Source organism: Cupressus sempervirens, chromosome 2 (assembly GCF_028749045.1).
Source record: "Cupressus sempervirens isolate cs-2001-9-10 chromosome 2, ASM2874904v1, whole genome shotgun sequence".
In the NCBI taxonomy this organism is placed as follows: domain Eukaryota; kingdom Viridiplantae; phylum Streptophyta; class Pinopsida; order Cupressales; family Cupressaceae; genus Cupressus; species Cupressus sempervirens.
Window position 1 is genome coordinate 323,816,030 of NC_143119.1, and position 6,066 is coordinate 323,822,095.

Here is a 6,066-nt window from a genome sequence, read left to right on the forward strand (position 1 = left end):
ATCCAACATGCCCGATTGTGAGGCCTTTCGGCTTGTAGCCAATACAAGAAATTACAAATAGAGAGCTAGAATATTGTCTTCTTTATCTTCCATCTATTCTCTACCATTTTCTTTCCTCCCATCCCTATCCTCTAAAGCTAATCCAAGTTCTTATATAGTCAACAAGACCAGTATTTGGTCTGTCAAGCATTAATTACAATATTGGTCCTGCCTTGGAGGAGTAAACCATAAGCCAAGCAATGTGCATCAACTATTCATACTATTAAGGATAGGTCTTCACATGAGCAAGTAGTGAGCTCTTGACTACACAATATGCCACATGATCATAGGAAACCATGTTGTAAGAAATAACACACCATGCTGGATAAAATCACATGAAATATAGGTCGAAGAAATCAAAACATAACTCGAAGCATATGGTACATTAAATTATGTGCTCTTAGGGTAAGGATCCAAAATAGGTTTCGAATAAGATGGCAACTTTGCACAATCGAAAACCATAAGAAGCAATGTCTACTTCATGAACAACAAGCAGATACAAAAAATAAATAAATGTTTCTGGTTGATGCAAGATTTCTCATTGACCCAAGATGCTCCTACATCAAACACCTAAGGTACTTGTAAAGAACTGAGGTCCACATTAGGAAACTATGATTCTCTGACCTAAATCATAAAGGTCCAATTCAAATTGTGTTATCCATGAACTATCTTCAACTAGTTTATCCTTCTATTGAACAATGCATTCCATGTAGTTTTTTCCTTTGGCACTCTTACTTATTCTGCTATCCAAAACCTTCTTAATGCTATCAATCTTTCTCTTGGGATAATCTAGGTTAACTTTAAATTCCTCATCTGATTCAAAATACTAAAAGATATTGGCAATAATGAATATTGGTGAAATATCCACATCCTCTAGCAATCAAACTTCAAAATTACTTCTACTGTCAAACTTTCCCAAGATCTTACAAGGACCAATCTTCTTCATTTTTGGCTTACTATAGGTACCAACTGGGAATTTGATCTTCTTCAAGTGAACCATAACCTCATCACCAAATTCAAAAATTTTATGTCTTCTTCCTTTATCTTCCCTCTATTTATACTCTTGATTACTCATTTTCAGATTCTTCTTTACTTCCTCATTTAGAGCCTTTATGAGATCTGTAAATCCCTCTTCTTCAACATTTCTCTTTATCTTAGTACTCAAATCCCTCAATTTAGTGGTTCCCTTAGGACACACTCCATGTATAATCTCAAAAGTTGTTAGTACTTTTATTCATAGAATATTTTGTATGCAAACTCTTCTTGTGCCAAAATTAAATTCCAATTAGCAGGCTTATCTCTAACCAAACATCTTAGTAAATTACCCAAACTCCTATTCACAACTTTAGTTTGTCCATCAGTTTGTGGATGAAATGTAGAAATAAACTTAAGCTTAGCATCCAATTTCTTCCAAAGTGTCTTACATAGATAGCTAGTAAACTTAGTATCCCCATTTGAAACAATAGTCTTAGGCAACCTATGCAATATCACCACTTCTTTAAAGAATAACTCAACTACATGTACTGCATCAAATGTCTTCTTACAAGGTATGGAATGAGCCATTTTAGAATATCCGTCAACCACCAAAAGAATATAATCATTATCTCTCTGAGGTCTAGGTAAGCCAAGCACAAATTCCAATATACTAATATCATACTAAGGTTTACTTGGTACAAGCAATGGTGAATACAAACCTAAATTCTGATTAGTTCCTTTTTCTGTTTGACAGATTCTGCAACTCTTAACCATTTTCTACACATCCTTATATATCCGAGGTTATCAATATCCATGAGAGATCATCTTTTCTATTATTTCAATCCCAAAATGTCGAGCAAGACCACCATTATGTTTCTCCTTTATGATGTTATCTCTCATAGATCCTCTATGTGTTCACAACTGGATTCCCTTAAATAACATATCTTTCTGAATGAAATAATCAGTTCACTTATCTTGTTTACTTATCATCTAGTTCATACAATCTTTCCAAGGTTATGCAAAAATTGGATCAATTTCATATAAATGTTTCAAATCATTAAAACCAAGTACCTCAACTCTAATTTTTGTCAATAAATTTCTTTTTTGCTCAAAGCATCAACAACTTTCATAGGCTATCCACTCTTATGTTTCAACACAAAGCAAAAATTCTGTAAATACTCTACCCACTTCATGTAATGTCCCTACTTCCGGCAAGCTTGGAAAATTTTGGAACAATGTTCTTTAACTTGGATACCCAAAGAGTTCATTTGATTTGGAAGCACACATTCTATTCTTTAGATTTCCATGAGGAATAGATTAAAAAAAATCTTCTTAATTATAATAACTTCATGTTCCTATATCTGCATTTATATTCGGATGTATGTTCTTCTAAGACTGATTGGTCATGTCTTCCTTCTTTGCAACTCCTATGTCTTTATATATGTTCTAGTAGTCCTCAAATATATTTCTTCTTTCTTTGGTATCACGTGGAATGAACAAGTCTATCATATTATTTGTGATTGTTGAGTATGAGAAAGGTCATGAATTTCATATTACTGTTGGCTTGCAGATTTCTCGTCTCACAAATATTTTATTAGTATGACTATACATCTCTATTCGTATAGCTGACGTCATTCCTTTATACTTAGCATACCCTCTTCCATTGTGGTGTTAATACTGTGACTAAAACTTGATGCTGTAATCCTGAAACACTGTTCTGCTGTAATATACTGAACGTTGGCATTATTAATATCAAAGGCAAACATTATTTGGGCCCTCTTCTTCTATCGTTGCAATCAGTGTTTGATCCCCTGTCAATTCTTACTGTATCATAAACATGCAGATGTTTATATTATATTCAATTTGATTTGGAGAATATTTGCTGGGACTATTTATTTCACTGACTAGATTAGACTCTGTTGCTGTCTATTGGATTAGATATGATGTATGGTTCCTTCTTGTGTATAAATATCACCTTCCCTCCAAGTATGTATGCCTGTAATGAAATTCCATATTTGATATTGTATTACAGTAATTCCTAAATCAATATTTCATTTTGCTGACAGTTCATCTTTCTTTATTTTTATTTCTCTCCAATGCCCATTCCTCTTTCACCATTGTTGATTGGACAACAATTGGTTCGATTCCTTATCATCACTGGTCTTTTTCTTTTTATTTCGTTTAAGTTCTATTATTCCTTTTACCTTTATTATAATTGTCGTTGTTTGGTGTGTATGCTGGATGTCTGTGCGATTGTATCTCCTCTTTGATTGTAAATGTATGTGTTTTTCCTCTGATATTTCTGGTCACTGAGTCCTTTCTTCTTTTCTTCAGTTTATGAATGTGAATCTCCTCTATCCTCGGTTTACGCATTCTTCAATGATACAAGTAACCGTCTTTTTGCAGACGTGTGTTTGTTCATAGAGTAATCTTCTCCATAGCTCTTAAGGGTAAATGACTTCCTTTCTTTTTTGTAATTCCCCTTCATGAGTCCAGCGGCTCTTTTGTCCACTATATAGCGCTGCCCAGATATTCTCCTCTATTTACGCTGGCTGGTCTCTTGGTCCGCTCTGTCCATATTTCTCTGCCGTCTGCTCTGTGTGAACCTGAATGTCCACCCCCCGCCCCCCTTTTCCTTTCTCTATTTCAGTCGCATCTTGTATCCTATGCGTGGACTGAGGAGGCGTGTCTTATATGATTAATCGCAACTCTTTTTAGTTAGTTAAGATTTGCTAAAGATCAAATATTACTAATTAGCTGTTAAATTTTTAGTCAATAGTTTGACAATGCACATATTAATTCAATCTTACTATCGAGTTTATAAGGCTCTAGACCCTAATGTTAGTACGCATGCACATAAACTCTCTAGTCTTTATTTGTAAGTGACCTTATTATTATTTATTTACCTCTTCTTATTATCCACAATATATTTATGATATATTATTAATTGCATATCATTATTTTATTCTTAAGAATATTACTATTTATTATAATGCTTATTATATCATATTTATTTATTATATCATATTTATCAATGATATATTATGTTACTTATATTATAATTTATTTATTTTAAGGTTAGTTTTCTTTCCATTAACATATCACTTTCATATATATATTATTATAATTAATATTTGTATTAGATGTTTTATATTTAATAATTACTATATTTAACATAAACACATTTTTGATTAAATATTTTATAATATTTATCATAGTAATATTATCATTATATAATTTAGATTATTATAATGATAATATTGATTTACTAAATTATATATTTATTTATTTCTAATTTATTATCTTATATTTAACTATATTATTATTAAAATCCACCTTAGAAAAGGGGACATTACACTTCATGTGTCTCTAATTCAACTTGTTCTGACTTTCCAAATGATGCAAGCCTTTATGGGCAGTGTACACCACAAAATCCTCAGGCATCAAACAATGTCTCAATTTCTTCAAAGCTTAAACAATAACATAAGATTCCTTATCATAAATTGAATACCTTCTCTTAGCATAATTCAACTTCTCATTGTAGAAAGCTATAGGTCTTCCTTCTTGACTCAAAACTACTCCAGTGACACTTCCACTACCATCACAATCAACTTGAAAAACCTTAGCAAAAGAAGGAAAAACAAGTGTCGGTAATTTTTCCACCTTTTGTTTCAATGTTTCAAAACTCTAATTTTCTCCATATGTCCACTTGAAATCATTTTTATTTCCTCTCATTGTTTCTATCATGGCATTACATACTGAAGGGAAATTCTTGATGAAATTCCTATACCAACTTGTGAATCCATGAAATGTTGTAACTTCTCTAGAATTCTTATGTGTAGGAAAATCAAGAATAACTCTTACCTTTTCACGATTCATATTCAAACCATTAACAAAAATTACAAAACCAAAGTACACAATCTCTTTCTTCATTAATGAACATTTCTTCAAATTAATGAGTAATTTTTCTTCCTTTAATCTCTATAACACTTGTTGATATGTTCAAGGTGATCTTCCCTAGTCTTATTGAATATCAAAATCTCATCAAGATATACAATTACAAATTTACCCAAGAATTTTTTAAAAACCTCATTCACTAGCCTCATGAAAGTACTAAGTGCATTGGTTTAACCAAAAGGCATAACCGACCACTCATACAAACCTTCATTAGTCTTAAAAGAAGTTTTCCGTTCATCCTCTTCTCGGATTTTGATATGATGATATCCACACTTGAATAAATATTGGTAAAATATTTTTCTCTGCTCAAAAAATTCATTATGTCATCCATCCTAGGCAATGTGAATCTATAATTTACTATTTATTTTGTTTATCCATTCTTTTTAGGTGCAAATACAATAGGTACAATACACAGACTCAAAATTTATTTGATTAAACCTTTATCAAGCAATTCTTGCACTTGCCTATTCAATTCCTTATTTTTAGTAGGTGTTAGCCTATGAGGTGATTTACTAGGCAAACTAGCTCCAGGTATCAAATCCATACAATGAATAATACTTCTTATAGGAGGAAAACCATCAAGTACATTATTAGAAATAATATCTTGAAATTTTATCAACAAAGATTCAATCTCAAATGCATGCTCAAATTCACCTTATCTTTCAATCTTTCTAGGAATCAAGGAAAAACAAACATTCTTTTCCTTCACATCCTTGACAAAATGATTTCCTTCAACCAAACATACTCTTACTATGGTACAATGATTCTCATCAAGTTTCTCTACAAAAGGAAATAATATTTGTTTCTTCCCATCAACCCAAATAGTACACTGATTCAATCTACCATCATGCAAAGCTTGTCCATCATATTGCCAAGGTCTACCTAACAGAAGATGAAAATAATCCACATGCATAATATCACACAAAACTTCATCATAATAATTTCCAATCTTGAATTTAACAAGGTATTGTTCACTTACTAGTAATTTATGCTCCTTCTCGATCCACACAACATGATAAGTGTATCCCCACTTTTGCTTTCTAATCTACTGACAAAAGTGAGTTTTTTTTTAGATGAGGTCAGTCTCTTTCCCAA